At 40.7% G+C, this 16,805-nt stretch overlaps 1 protein-coding gene across 7 annotated transcripts in view; it reads right to left on the bottom strand.

Moving 5' to 3' along the window:
* The window catches only part of SIPA1L1 (signal induced proliferation associated 1 like 1), a 338,644-nt gene that overhangs the window by 308,326 nt on the left and 13,513 nt on the right, over positions 1 to 16,805 (bottom strand). The window lies entirely within an intron of this gene.

Genomic DNA, 16,805 nt, shown 5'->3' with positions numbered 1-16,805 from the left:
CTCCACTCTCCTCTGATCCACAAGAATGAGTCCTGACTAGGTCACTAAGGATAAAAGAACCTGCAAAAAGAAGGTATTCTTGTCTTGACTTTATTATCTACATAACAGTTCTAGACTAGACTAACAGGAATTCCAAAGCACGAAACTGCAGAAGTTTTAAATATTCTTTATGCACCACCACTCTCAATTTTTAAAAGTGTATTTCTAAATAGTAGGCTTCCTTAAAAAAATTTAAAAAAAAGATTCTGAAAAAAAAAAGAAGATACAGAAGTAATACCAACAATTCAGAGGCTCTGACTCATAATTATATACAAATATAATTCTATATGCAATCAACCATCCTGTAAGCATGAAAATAAAGATATTTCAGAAGTGCAAATCTTAAAATAAATAAATAAATAAATAAATAAATAAATAAATAAATAAATAAATAAATAAATAGTAGGCTTTCTTCTTGCTATGATATTATTTCAAATAGCTGTTGTAATGAGCGTCTGTTACTCTGGAGGGCTGAAATCTTTGGTCCATTCTCACCACAGTTTAATAATTCCCTGCTGTGTAAAGCCCGCTTTCTCACTGTAAAATCAAAAAAAGAAAGCAAATAAACAAATTGGGATGGCAGGGCTAGGACTGTTTCCTGCCTCCCTTGTCCTCTGGTACAGGCAGACTTATGAATTAGCTCTGAGATAGGCTGGAACCTGGGACCTGGGACCCTTTACCCGAGTGCTTGCACCTGGACAAACATTTCCTCCAGCAACAGAAAACAAAGAAACTATAAAGGACTAAAAATAACTGCAGGCATGCACATTTGGGGAAAATTATGAACAATAAGATGCAAAAAGTCCAAAACCCAACTGCCATTTCTGAGATGTCAGGGGCAAGAGCAGGGGACTGCGCATGATCCCTGCACACAGCACCACCAAGGGGGTGGGCAGACCACCTAGGCCACCCCATCCACCCCCACCCTCACCCCATTTAAGGAACCAGCCCTCCACCTCAGAGAGCGAGCAAGGGAACCTGTTACTTGTTTTCGCTCCCTTGTGCTGCAGCACTAGTCCCAATAAAGCCTTGTCTGAATTTCTCCTCTGGCCACTCTTATCAATTTCTATTGATTAAAGAGTCCAAGGACCCAGACCAGTAACAGTACCACCGACCAGACACCACACAGGACTCCTTCAGAATGGAGTCACGTGGGGAAAGAAGCAGGGTGACAGGGTGCGCGGCATCCACTTTGCTTGCAGACAAAAGCAGAGTGATGCTGGCTCTGGCGTCCGACCCGGAGCATCCTGACCCAAGCAGGGGCTGCAGCTCCTGGGAGGGCAGGTTCCATGGTGCAGTACTGATGGCCAACCCTTCCTAGAAACTCAGCCCACCATCTCTTTCCTCAGCTCTCCCGATGATTTGCTAAGCCACCTACCACCCTTTAATAAATCCACTTCTGCTTACACTAACTAGAAGAGATCTCAGTATCTGTAACTAAAAACCCTGACCCATTCACATGGTACATATTCCTTTCCTTAATTCCACATACAAGAGTGGAGACTGAAAGAAGCAAGTAACACATAGAACATTCCACACTGAGTCAAGGGTTCTTTCTTTTGAGCCAGGGCTCAAATCCACAAGCAACACTTCCAACCTTTCCTTATATGTACTTTCTCCTAAATTTCATCAGCTCTGCCATGCAAGAAGAAAATGGTTTTTGCCTAATTTTCTACCCATAAAAAGTCTGATGACAGTAACTTGGCAAGGTATTTGAGAATGAGATACAATAAAGATTACTTCCTATAGCAGCTCAGGTTTATGGAGAATCCTTCAGGGTTAGGCAGCACTTTCAGAACATTCCCAAACTGCAGACAAGGTGATCTAATGCTGTGTTTGCAAGCCAAACTGATCAGCACTCTGTGCCAAGGCACAGCTTAATTCACAAAGCAGCAATGAACTTTTCACTTATTTTCTCCCCTCCCTCAGGGCAAGATAATCATGTTAAAACCACCCAGACTCATCAGCTAACTAAAATATGACACTATTACCCAACACCAAAGCAGACTGGGAACGCTGAGAAGTGATTGCACACGTTAAAATTCTCTTCTTGGTAGAAAGACATTAAGTCCCGTAATATCAGTTAGCAAATCTGGGACATGTAATCAGTTGTTATTAATACTGCTCTTTAAAGATGGTAACAGAATCTTACAAAGGACATTCAATATCTCTGAATGATCGAATTACCCTGTATATCAAACTGCACAAAATATCTCTCAGGTACTACTCAAAGGCAAAGCTTCTGTAGAAAAGATCACTTTACACACTTCTGAAGCCAATTAATGACACTGATACTCATTCAGAAGATGTCTCAATGCTCTGCCAAACATCAAAAAGTGGGTATTCAATTCAAAGGAAAGCACAAGTATGCATCAACCGGAACCTATCAGTAAAGAAGGTGCGCAGATGAGTACGAGATTTACCACGATGACGCATGTGCCACGTGCCCTTCGGATGCACCTGGTGCTCTTTTTCTTTCTTTTCTTTTCGTTTTTTAAGAAATGAAGTATCTCTGGGCTAGAAATGACACATGGCCTACTTTGATGTTTCTTCCAGTTTCTCATATTTAGACTCTAACCTCAATCAATCTTAGTGCAAGTTTAAGGACGGAAAATGATGCTCATTTATAACGGTATCAAAATCAAGGGATCCAGATACAGTACCACAGATCAGTGATTCCCAAAGCTGGTCTGCAAAACAATACCTGCATTTGTAGGTTCTCAGAGAAATGAGAACAGAAAAGAACTTGCTTGTGAGTATTTCATAAAGCTAAATTTAAAGAGTTGCCCTTAATTCAGAGATAATGTCCTTCCTATTCTTTTGGTAGTCAAATGGCCTCTCTTTATAAAATGCTTTAAAACAAAAACAAAAACTGAATAACATGGGTAAAACTGCAAAAGTCTAGGCACTCCAGATCTTTGCCTTTCCCATCTCCACCATCCCAACTCCCCTCCTTCCAGCTGCTCTGACGAAAAGTAAAAATAAATAAAACCTAACGGCATTCTTCACTCCTCTTTCGCACGCCACTTCTGGACCATGAGTGTAGCCGGTCAGCCTTACTCTCAAAATGTGCCCATATTCAACCAATTCTCACCACCACAATGAAGACATGGAATGTTTCCATCACCCCCAAAGGTTATATCAAAATGGCCGATAAACGTATGAAAAAACTCCTCAACTGTATTAGTCTTCAGGGAAATGCAAATTAAAGCCACAAAGGAATACTTCTACACACCCACCAGAACAGCTCAAGTTAAATGGCAGGAAATACCAAGTGTTGCCAAGAATGTGTGGTGCTCTCATATGCTGCTGATGGATATATAAACTGATACAACCGCTTCAGAAAACTGTTTCTCAGTAGCTACTAAAGTGAACGTACACACACCCCATGACTCAGCAATTCTACTCCTAATTATACCCCCAGAGATGCCACGACAAAAAGACACATATGGGAACGGTCACGGCAGCACGATTCACTAGCCAGAGACAGGGAACAACTGTGGTATCGCCATATGATGGAACAAAAATGAATAAACTGCACATACATTTAAGAGCATGGATGAATCTCACAAGCACAATGCTGAGTGAAAGAAGCCAGAAACAAAAGAATATATTATGCATGAGCACATTAAAATAAAGCTCGGAAACTGGCCCCAAAACACTAAGCTATGGCGTTAGCGGTCAGAGGGTAATGCTTTGACGGGGAAGCGGTAACTAGGCTTTCTGAGGACTACCAATAGTCTGCTCTCAATCTGAGCGCTGACTACAGTGCGTTCACTTTGTAAACATTCATCCCACCACACACTTGTGCCCTCTGCACTTTGCTGTATGCTTGTTATAGTACAATACAAAGTTTTTCTTTTCAAACATCTTTCCAATAGGACTTCTCCAGCTTGACTTCTCTATCTGAAGTTTCCACCACTCTCCAATATTTCACATTCTTCCTCCCCCCCTTATTTTTCTACTTTAGCATTTGCCAGTATCTGATACACCATCTTACATGCTAGGTCTGTTTTACAAACCTAGCTCCTTGACTGTCTCCACCCATTAAACGAAAAATTTTCATAAGCACAGGAATTTTGTCCATTTTGCTGAGTATTTAGTCCCTAATGCTTAAAACAATGCCTGGCAGAGAACAGGCACACAATAAACACTGATTTAATTAACTTATTAATTGTACAGCCTTGTCCAATGTAATTATGTTTGTGGATTCAAGCCATAAATTCTTGCAGTCGTCATGGTATGCTTAAGCAATAAGCCAGTTGCTGCTCTGGTTGTGAGTTTCTCAATACGGTTTCGAGACTCTCTTCTTCCTGATCATCCTCTGGACACTCCTCTCATTTCCAGATCAGGTTCCGGCCAGCTTGGAGCACAGCAGAACACTCTGAACCCCGTAACGTCTGTTTTTACAAATGAAGCCTAAGGCTGGCATTAACTTTTTTCCTACCATATCCAACCCTGCGGATTCAACTCATACTGAGTTTAGGGTCAAATAAAATTAACAAAGAAACTTAGTTCTACTTAATTTTTTTTGCCTTCACATAAATATATAAATCAAGAAATGTTCCCATCCAGGGGGTGGGTTTAGCTCAGTAGCAGAGCACGCGCTTAGTGTGCATGAAGTCCTAGAATCAGTCCCATACCTCTGTTAATTAATACATAAATAAATAAACAAACCCAATGACCCCCACCCCCCAAAAAAAGTCATATTAAAAAAAAAAAGAAGTATTCCCCTCCCATAATGGAGTCTTTGGTTTCTGGTCCTAAATGTAGAAATTTTGGGGTATCCCCCTAACTGTAAGATTTTTGCTCACCATTCCAAACCTCAAGTTCTTTTTAAAGCAGTGCTCTCAACCTCTTTTAACTATCACTCCTGAGACTTTTCAGACATTTTTTCCTTAATCATTCTCCCCCATGAAAGGTTAATACCACAGACAGAGTGTGTATCTGTCCATGTACTTACATCGCATGTCTGTTTATGTACTTATATATATTGTGCTTTAAATATTAAAGGATAAAATTTCTGCCCCCAACTCACTTCTTTGAACATGCATACCTTAAAACCTTGATTCTGCCAACAACTATGTTACCTTACATTTCTAATTTCACTTCACAAGTAAATCTGTCAACAATAAAACCATTTCAATGATAAAAGTTATAACCAACAGAAGTCAAGCACAGAGTCCAACAGCACAGGAGGAAAAGCTTCCCTCCCCGCTGACAGAAACCCCTTAAATCTACCGTTCTTTGAGCATACTTATTCGAAGAGCTACAAATCCACCAAATACCCACTTCGTATTTTCCATCTTCTTCATAAGGACAACATTTCGTTACACTAAACACTCTGCGGAAACCAAAAGACAGCAGTCCCCTGACCAATAACTTCTTGAACCTTCTTAAAATTGATTTTAAAAAAGAAAACAAGATTAGCACAGAATGACCTGTTTTAATCTCTTCAAAAGTCCCTCTAGAACCTGTTCCTTTCCTTGGCCTCTGGTCCACGTAATCCCTACCTTCACCCTTCTAAGAATTTCCTGTCTCCCTAGACTCAGATGAGTACTTTTTACTTTCCACATTATGTACTGGCAAACGTTTTGCAAATCTGACCATTCTGCTCCCTGGATATTTAAAATCCTTCCAGAGCTCCTCCTGCCCGTAAGATAAAGTCCCAACTCAGCACGATATGCAAAACCTTCCACTATGAGGCCAATCAGTGGCAACATCTTCCCATTTCTAGGAAGCTTTTTCACACTTTTCTCTGTAGAGCAGAAATGCTCTTACACCCAAGCCCCAGCCGATACCCGCCCTCTCTACCCTATCTGCTTTCCCTTACATCTGTCCAGACTTGAGAAGCAATGCCACCTCTTCAAAGATCTCCTCCATCCCACTCCACTCTCCCTCCCAGTGTCACAAAGCATTTCACAACCAGCTTTACAGGCACGCTGCATACATCTGGCCGTTACTTGCTTATCAGTCTGTCTCCCCAACAACTACGCCATTCAAAAAGGATGGGCAAAAGCTGCAGCAACGTGGATGGACTTAGAGATGATCACACTAAAGTGAAGACAGAAAAAGACAAACATCATGGTATCACTTACATGTGGAATCTAAAACATGACACAAATGAACTTATTTACAAAACAGAAACAGACTCACAGATACAGAAAACAAATTTACAGTTAAGAAAGGGGAAAGGGCGAGGAGGGGTAATTAGGAGTTTGGGATTAGTAGATACATGCTACTATATATAAAATAGATAAACAACAAGATCCTACTATATAGCACAGGGAACTGTACTCAGTTTCTTGTAATAACCTATAATAGAAGAGAATATGAAAGAGATTATATATATACATATATGTATAACTGAATCACTGCTGTACACCTGAAACTAACACAATATTGTAAATCAACTATACTTAATAAAAAGTTAATTAATTAATACACACACACAGAGCAAAGAAATGCACTAAGAATTCTTGCCACAAGCTGATCTCCTAAACCTGGAACTTGACATTCACCTCTGTGCCTCTGGCACCAGGAATGCCAGGAGACTACAGGCACTGGAAGCCCAGTACATGTTTTCACAAGGACAGAAACCAACCTGGCTCCGGTATCCACTACCTTTTCAATCAGTGTCATCAAATCATCTGGGTAGAAACCTACACGAGGATTCTGCAAGAAACTCACATGAAACTTAATCCATTTTCCTTTCTCTAGGAAACAAAAGCACTGAATCACCTTCAGATTTCAGGAGCCTCTCACTTTCTCATTTCCTGAAGTTTCCCAACTGGGGTTCCTCAAAAATAACTGCAGCGTTTTGGGGTATCCTGGGAAACCATTCACTTCAGCCTAGAGGTTTTTACCCATTTTAACCCTCTTGTTTTATTCACATCATTTTCCTTCTACCTTCTCTATCTGAAAACTACTTTCTTTGCTGCAAAAGACAGTAGGAAAATGGAATGAATTACTCTGAATTCCTTCTTGTTACAATTAAACAGTGAGGGGGGAGGGTACAGCTCAGGGATAGAGCACGTGCTTAGCATGCACAAGGTCCTTCGTTTGATCCCCAGAACCTCCATTAGAAAAAATTAAAAAAAAAAATTAAACAGTGAGCCTAGCTTCTACCTCATCTTGTTTTATAGATCAAAAACTAATCTGCATACACTTTATCAAAGTTGAACATAAATACACTTTACAACACAGCAAGTCTTACTCTTGGATATACATTCAAAAGAAATGCAGGTTGTGTGCACCTCAGGACACATCCAAGAAAGGGCACAACAGCCAAAGCCTGAAAAACTAAAACTCAAACGTCCATCAGGAGTAGAATATATAAATAGTTGCATAGTCATACAATGGAAAACTATAGAGCAATGAAAATGAACTACAGCTACAAGCAACACATGGATAAATTTCACGTTAAATAAAAGAAAGCCAGTACATATGAAAACATGCCATCTGATGCCATTTGAACAAGTTTCAAAAATACGTAAAAACTAATCTCTGGTGTTAGAAATCACAAGAGTAGTTACCTTTGAGGAAGAAGGAGGGCAAGTGGCTGCAAAGACATAAGAGAAGGTTTCTGGGGGGCTGGCAATGTTCTTTCTTGACCCCACATAGTGGTTACACGTGTGTATTCATTTTCTGATAATTTATTGAGCTGTATTTTTATGATTGCATTTCATGTGTATTGTACGTCCAAAAGGCTTTTTAAAATCATTCCAGTAACTTTAAAATTTTTCCTATAAGCCATAGGTCACCCCAGATGTAACCTTTCTAAAATGCTTATGACCATTCAGCCTATTTTGTTTTCATGCCTATTCTGTGCCCTTTGCTCTTCTGTATACCACTTAAACTCTGGCTTCTGACAAAAGTAAAAAGACAAATCACAGAGTAGGAGAAAATTTCTCCAAATCATAAATCTGATAAAAGATTTGCACTGAGAGTATATAAAGTACTTTTAGAACTCAAATAATAAAAAGACAACTCAACTGTAAAACGGGCAGAGGGTCTGAGTAGACATTTCTCCAAAGATATAAAATATGAATGATGCACATCATTAGTCATTAAAGAAAAGCCAATCAAATCCACAATGAGATGCCACTGCACACCCATAAAGCCAAACAGTACAGCAACAAATGTCGGCCAGCGTGTGGACAAACTGGAACCTTCATACACTGCTGGTAGGAATGGGAAAGGGTACAGCTACTTCGGAAAACAGTCTGGCAGCTCCCCAAAAGGTTAAACAGAGCTACCATATGACCCCTAGGTATAGACCCAAGAGAAATGAAGACACATGTGCACACAAAAGCTTACACATGAGTAAGAAGCATAATTCTTAATACCCAAAAAGGGGAAAACAACCCAAATGCCCATCAACTGATGGATAAACAAAGTCTTTTATATATATATATATATCCATGCAATGGAATATTACTCAGTAATAAAAAAAAAAGTTGATTCATGCTACCATGTGGATGAACCTGAAAACGTACGGTAAGTGAAAGAAGTCAGTCACAAAAAACCATATATGATATGATTCCAGCTATAGGAAACATCCAAAATAGGCAAATCTATAGGAACAGAAAGTAGATTAGTGGCTGCTTAGGTCTGGGAAGCTGAGGGGATGAGAGCTAAGGGACGTGGGGTTTCTTTCTGAGGTGATATGAAATGTTCTAAAATTGACTTGTGGTGGGTGATGGTTGCTCATAGCTGTGAATACACTAAAAACCACGGAATTGTATACTTGAACTGGGCTAATTATATGGTATGTGAATTATATATCAATAAAGCTTTTTTTTTCTTTTTTTAAATCTGGCTTCTATTGCAATGAACTCAAACAGCTGTGCTGACTTCAGAAGCGGGCCTCATTTTTTTGCTTATCAGCATGATCTGGTATCCTACAATCCCAACTTTTGTTTCTTGGAGATTCCTACCCATTTGGATGAAACCATACTCCTTTTTATAGTTCTGTTGGACATGGAGGCATACTACCTTTTCTCTGAGCTCTGTGAAATCTCTTTCCAAAAACCTAGGCTGTAAGATTCTCTTCCACCACGGCAAAACCCCAAGGCAAAGTTGCCACTGTCACCCAAAGTTCTCAGCATGAAGCAGCTAGTCACAATTTCCAGCCTCAACCCTCTTAAAAAAAAGAATTACCAATAAGTCAAGAACTTACCAGATGTCTCCATTTATAGGGTTGAGATTTCCACAAATAGAGAGATAGTTGAAATGTACCATAATTATCCTATCCCTGTGCCTGTTTTGAACTTATACCTATTTATTCAGGGATGCATTTAACACTAGGTTCTGGAAGTGCAAAACTGCAAAAGACACAGCCCAGGCCTTCAAAGGTTTAACAGAAGAAGCAAAGGCAGAAAAATAATTTTAATGTATTTTGACAAAGCTCCCCCAGCTGTCCTCCATCCTGGCACTTACCCTGGTACTGTGAGTTGTAATTTTCTGTTACTCATCTGTCAACCTGGTTTGCTCTCATGAAAACGGACCTCCCTTTGAATCCCAAGGACTGACAGTGCCCTGAACACAGGAGAGCTTCAACAAGCTGTTTGTTGATTGAATACATGAATGACAAAGTATGAGTATGCAAAGAGAATCAAGTATAGCCCCAACAGTACCCGTCCTGCCCTCTTAACCTCGGCTCACTGTTACAAGTCCCAGCCTAGCAGGTATCAAATTAAGCTGAGAAAAGATCCAAGTTGATTCCTCCCTCTGCCCACTCCCCTCTCCCCAATCTGAGCTCTTAGCTTTCCTACCCCTAACACCCCCCATCTGACACCCAGGAAAAATGTTCAGGATGCCCTTTTAAGACAACTACTGATGAAATGGGATCTGCCTGTGTAACACAAATGAAATTTATTTTATAAATCCAAGGACCTGCCATTATAACCCAAGTGAAATGTACCTTTCCACTGGGGGCTTTAAAAATCCAAAGGAAATAGACTAGGAAAACTGAAAAGCTGGGAGGGCTTGTAAGGAGGGACGGGTAACTGGCATCTGTTGGACATCTATTACGCACCAGGCACTGTGCGTGCTGCCATCCCACTGCCATCAAAAGAACTCCCATATCGGCACTAAGTCCCAGCAGTGGGAAGGGCGTTACATACATGGTCTCATTTCATTTGACAATAACCATGGGAGTAAAGCATCAGCACCTTTTAAATTCCCATTTTAAAAAGTGAGAGAGAGGTTGAGAAATTGCCTGAGGTGACACTATTACCCAGGTCTCCGGTCCCAAAGCCCATACGTGCCACTGTCCCTTATATAAGAAACCCTGTGGAATGCAGCCCAGCATCTGAGCCTCTGACTCCATTTTCTAAATCTCAGCTATAAAAATGAGGGAAATTCCTTCCTCAAACCTTGGCTATGGAAATTAAATGAGACAATATATTCAAAACAATTGCTGGTACATAAATGACCCTCAAAAATAACATTGTTTCTTTTCTTGCTTCTTAGGTTATGAACTCTCCCAGCCTTAAACCCTGGGCAAGCAATGGACTCACTGTAATTTGTAAACCCTCTCTCACATCCTGCCCTAGAGGGTAGGCTCTGCTTCACTCATTACAACAGGTTAAAATGAACTCCGTGCTTGAGAAAAGCATCTGGGATGCCAACTACCATCTTACAAAGTGTCAGAACCCAACATACTTCTTCTGGAAAACTATTCACAGAGAAATCTGAGATCAAATCTGCTCTGGACTTGGTTCCCCAGTTTTCTTCTTGAGAAATCCCAGACACCCCTCCCTGGGGCTGCTGCGTCCAACATCAGCCCCCGCGGTCGAAATGCTGCACTTTTCCCGGGACCTCTTTCCCCAGCAAATTGCATTTTAAAGCCCTGTTTTACCAGACCGATCTCTGCATTTTGCTTGTTTGTAGAAGCCATCTTTAGAAGACAGGGAACATGAAAATGTTCATGGTTGTTATCCCTGGCTGGTAGAATGATGGATGACTTTTTTCTTCTTCGTCTTCAAACGTCTTACATTTTTCACATTTTCCACAAATCCTTCTGCAATACTTTCATAAGAAGTAGAAGGACAAGGACAAGGACAAGAACACTCTGCATTTAAGTGATTTCCTTTGTCTCCTGTTGTCGGACATTTTCCTTTATTCTTTCTGAGTTCCCCCAACAAGCTGGCAGCCTCTTGAGAACAGGACTGTGAAACTATCTGTACAACACTCAGCACAGTACCCCATCCACAGCAGGTGCCTGGCACAAAACAGCTCAATCGGTATTTGTGGAGAGAATGATGAATATTCAGGTAATATTCTAAGATGGACTTGGCTCACTGATGGTGGATGTGAATATGGCACGTCCTTAATGCACTTGGGGTATTGCAATTATGTATCATTATTTAAAAAGTAGCTTTCAAACAGTCAAGGCAGTTAAACACAAAAAGTCTGCAACCCGAAGGCAAGGTGAACGACTCAAGGTGACTCACTGCTGCTGTGGTAAGCCAAGAGCTGGATGGTGAACAGATCGAGATCCTTGTGCATCTTGCCCTGAAGGAGCGCACCAGAAACTGAGTCCATTCAATAACCTCAAGCCTCTGTGCCCCACCTGGAGGGCACATCAGGGCCCTGGTCAGCCACCAAAGTTCAACAAGACTCTTTAAAATTAATCTTTGTCCTTAAAATTAAATAGGAAGCCTAAATACTACAGCAAACAGGGGATTAAGATAAAACCACCCCTGCCATGTTATTACACCACCCAAAATCCTTATCTAATAAACCAAAGCAGAAAGTCTTGAGGATTGATTTAACATGAAAGAGAAGTCTCAAATATTTGGTCTGGAGAAATGACCCGAACATAAAGTTTAAAGAACTGTATATTAGATTCAATGAACATACAAAGCCCACAACACAATGGCAAAGTAAAAACAGCAACAAGGTTCCCCCTTCTCACCACGACCTAAGTTAACCACATTAGCTTTTACTAGTGGCTTCAATTCTGATTGGTCAATTGAGTGTGTTTCCTCGAAGCACACTTGTTGCCAGGGCTGGTCTTACACCTGTTTTTGTATTTTCAACTAACTTCAGTTCCATTAATCTTTCTTTAAAAAATCTATATATATATATTTCTAACATGCCTCTAGGCTCTTAAAAGACACTTATTTTTCTCCATATGCTCTCCAGCATTTATTATTTGTAGACTTTTTGATGATAGCCATTCTGACTGGTGTGAGGTGATACCTTGTTGTAGTTTTGATTTTCATTTCTCAAATAATTAGTGATGAAAAGGCACATGAAAAAGAATGTATATATATGTATGTGTGTATAACTGAACCACCATGCTGTACACCAGAAAGTAATAAAACATTGTAAATCAGCTATCTTTCAATTTAAAACAAAAGTTGAAAAATAAAAAAAGACACTTATTTCAAAACAAAGCAGATCCTGACATGATGACAGCTTGGTAATTTTAGGTCAACAGGTGGAAGTCAAAGATGAGATGACAATTTCACAGCAGAACTCATGCTGCAAGATGAGAAAGAAAGCACTTCCCCCAGAAAATAATTTCTCACGGTTTTGTTTCTTTTTTTGTTGTTGTTGTTTTTGTCATGCCTTCACCTGGGAAGTAAAGGGAAGGTGTTCTTATCCAAAAAAAAAAAAAAATTATGTGGTTTCTACAAACTCTGTGAAGATTTATAGTTATTTCACCACAACTATAAATATTTACATTTCATCTAGCTATCTGTACTAGAAATATTAGCAACCCTGCGCCTGGAACTTCTCTGGCAGGTGGGAGCCCCTTGTGAGTTTGTTTCCCACATCTCAGTAAATTCCTGCATCTCAGTAAGTTGACCAAAAGAATATTCAAAGGCCACCATCACCTTGACTCCACTGGAAAGGAGAAAATTAAATATATTATCCAAGGATTTTCTCTAGGAGCCTGAGGTATCTGCTCCTCTTCACCTCCTAAAAGTTCGCTCATGCACCACCTAATTTTTCTTAGCGAAGCCAGCAACAGGAGAACGTGAGAGAAATGGAAAGAAATGGTGTCACTCCCGTGTAAACCACGCCTGAGTCCTGTGGAAGAGCACAAACAAATGGGAGTCTGAAAACAAGGCAAGGTACTTAAACTTCCTAAGCCCCGGCTTCACCACCTGTTAAATATTGATCATACCTATCTATCTCCCAGGAGTTCCATAAGGATAAAATGAGATGATGTAAGTAGAGAACCCATCATAAAACTAATTCCTTGGTGGAGCTCAGCAAAAGAGATACATGACCGCTGTTAGTTAACGGAGGACCACTGTTAGTTACTGCGGAGGTCACCTTGACAGGCCAAAGTCCTACAAACAGATGCAGGGAAAGAAACCACCAAATGTGTCACAAGCCAGGTCTGGGAAGTCCAGATCATTGCTGACACAAAAAAACAGTCCCTGACTCTCCACTGTGGCACAACATGGATGAACGATATAACTACCTACCACGCTTAAAAACTGTACCAGCAGGGGGAAAGAAGGTGGGAAGGGATAAACTGGGAGTTCGAGATTTGCAGACACTAGCTACTATGTGTAAAATAGATAAACAAGTTTCTTCTGTACAGCACAGGGAACTGCAGTCAGTATCTTGTAGTAACCTATAATGAAAAAGAACATGAAAACGAATATATGCATGCATAAGTATGACTGAAACATTATGCTGTACACCAGAAACTGACACCACATTGTAAACTGACTATATTACAATTTAAAAAATAAATCAGTAAGAATTTTTTAAAAAAGTACCAGCAAAACCAGCCTTTCACTGGAGAAATGGGTGGAGAGCTGCTATCATCCATGTAGCACAGTGTTTAAAACAAATTATAAGTTGAACTAACAGGGTAATGGTCATAGCCACTTTTTTATATGTAAACAGGCTTTCTGGCATTCCAACAATAAAATACATTCTACGCACGCAGCCAAAACATGACTCCAACTTATCCAGTCTCAACAGATGACTGCAGTAGACAATTCCTCAACTCAGGAGCTGCTGTAGTATCTGCTAGTAGATACAAGAAGAAATTCTGTAACAGGAACTCAGTATCTTGGCTCCCGCTCCGAGGCCTAATATCTGTCTTGTGGGCTTGTTATAAAGATTAGCAATAACGTGACAGGAAGTGCCTGGCACCCTGGGTGCTCAATAAATGGTAACCAATGTAAATTTTATTACTAAGCAGCAACAAAATCAAAAGGCTGAAACTACCATGACGCAACTGAAACCAAACAGTTCCTTTTCAACCAAGAAGTTGAGTTGTAAGAAAACAACTAGATAAAGGACACAGTCTGAGCCTTAGGACAGGGAGGAAATCAGGCAAACAGCAGGGTAATCGGGTTACCACCCGAGAATGAATGTCAATGAGCCCGCTCCTCTGGGGCAAATAAACATACAAAATGAGAAACCGTCCCCATCCTCAAAGAATTCACATCCACCCCGAGGAGAAATCACAGGATGCATGCCCTCCTTGACCCCAGATCCTACGAAGGCAAAACCCACGACGTTACACAGCCACACAAGGCAGGCACTCTAAAAATCTGGGAAACAATTGTGACACTGAAGTGTTATCTGACTCCAAGGTTTCCCAGCCTGGCTTCACAGTCTGCTCAATCTGAACATTCCAGCCGAGACTCTGTGGACTTAAAACGCTGCCCAGGTGATTCTGAGACTCCAGGGAGACTGAGAACCACTCATCTCACTGGGCCCCATGAACTGTCTGAACCTGAATGGCCTTTACAATGACCCCAATGATCCAGCCTATGTAGGCAGCTCTATCAGAAAAGTCCTCTCCGCTGCCCATTCAAATGCCTGCATTCACTCACTGCTCTCCTCTGTGGGATCTGAGAAGACAAAGGTAACCTCTCCTCCTTCCGTGCGACTTTCAACTTCTGTGACAAGGGATGACATCCCTTCTGAGTCTTCTCCAGGTTGAACATCCTTGATGAATTATGTTTAATTATTAAACTGTAAGCTCTTTAAGTGTAAAACACAGTACAACAGCATTTGCAATGAGGGAGAAATCAAGATGAGTTCTAACAATAAGAGGAGGTGGGCCTTGAAGGATGAGAAAGATACAGAGAAAACCAGAGTTCAGGGGCTGGGACTGCATCAGAGGGGTCAAGGGAGATTAGATAATGGTAAGAAGCATGATATGCAGGGAAGGGGACAAGAGAGATGCAGCTACGAGTGAGGAACTTGGCAGATTTCACATACATTTTGAATTGAATAGAACTAAATTCAAAAATGAACAAAGGCTCAAAGGAAGTCAGAATAGTTCAGAAAAGGAGAGCACAGAGATTCAGCACGTGAAGGCAGAGAGACAGTCCTGGAGAGGACAAAGAATCAGATAAACAGGAAAGGAGAGACCTAAGACAAAGGTCATAAAGCAGGCAGGAGAGAGTACATTTGATGTACTGGAATCACTTAAATTCCTCCAGAGCAACACAGGTACCTAAATGGTCCATTAGAAAGAATAGTCAGACACGATGCCTGGAGACTGGGGGAACAAGAGTCAAGCTGGTCGGAAAGGAGCCCGCTACAGCCCCTTAGGTATAAAGGTCAGGGGTCTGTTCTCAGATGGTGGCAATAAAACAAACAGGACAAGTTGAGACCAATGAATTAAAAAAAAAAAAAAAAAAAAAAAAAGGCAAGGCTTGGTCCTGCACCAGACCAAAAAAGAAAGCAGAGGTGACTTCTTAGGGGTACCTGAAAAATTCAAGAAATAAACAGTCAGGCAGAGAGAGGCAGGACGACCATGCAACAGAGAGCAGGGCGTGCACTGGGGATTAGGGCCGGGGTGGCTTTGTTTACGAAGGCTTCAAAGCTCACTCCCTGCTCCACGCACACACACAATGGGCAGTTTTGCTATTTTCTCTGGTCCCAGCACAGGCTGTAGTTTCTGTGTCAACAGATGGGGCACGTCTGGTTTTGAATCTGAAATCTGTAACATGACCAGCAAAGTTAAAGCACTTTGACAGAGCTAGGTGAAAAAAGTAGGCGCAAGGGACCAGATATCATATGATCCCATTTATACGAAATGTCCAGAAGAGACAAAGCTATAAAGATGGACAGTAGATGAGTGGTGGCCAAGGGCTGGGGGCAGGGAAGTGGGGTGGGGTTAGGGAGAAATGTGGAGTGACTGCAAAGGGGGCTGGTTGGAGTCTCTTCTAGGGTGATGAAGGTGCTCTAAACTGTTTACAGTGATGGATACATTACTCTATGAATGTACTGAAAATTATTGACCTGTACACTTCAAATGGGAGAACTGTATAGTAAGTGAATTATAACTCAATAAATGTTATTTTAAAAAAAAACATTAGGAGCGCACAAATAAGTACCAGGACTTCAGAAGCTTAGAGAGCATCTCCCCAGTAAAGAGGATTATTAGACTAGAGTTCAAATAAAATGCCATTAGGTGACTTGGAAATCCTACAAGATTTTAGCAAGTCTAAGTTGTATTCCTTTCGGGGAGAAAATATTAGGCATGGAAAATATAGAGATTTAAATATACAGACCCCTTCCAAATTGATTCTTACAATTGATCTAAATTTTCTAATACCTACTTCGGAAGGAAAGACAAAGGCTTAGGTTTTATCAGACAATTGTGTCAAGTGAAACATACTAGGTACCTATAGTTCAGTTTCTTAGATGTCGAAATAAAATAACGTACAGTAAGGCAATTCGGTGAAAAGCAAAAGATTATGCAACTTAACAATTATTGAGCCGATGGGTAAACTTCTTTTACAAATTTGAGGACCTGATAAAAC

The sequence above is a fragment of the Camelus dromedarius genome, chromosome 5 (assembly GCF_036321535.1).
Source record: "Camelus dromedarius isolate mCamDro1 chromosome 5, mCamDro1.pat, whole genome shotgun sequence".
Classification (NCBI taxonomy): Eukaryota; Metazoa; Chordata; class Mammalia; order Artiodactyla; family Camelidae; genus Camelus; species Camelus dromedarius.
Note: the sequence above shows the minus strand (reverse complement) of the source record. Positions and strands in the feature narration are given on the sequence as shown.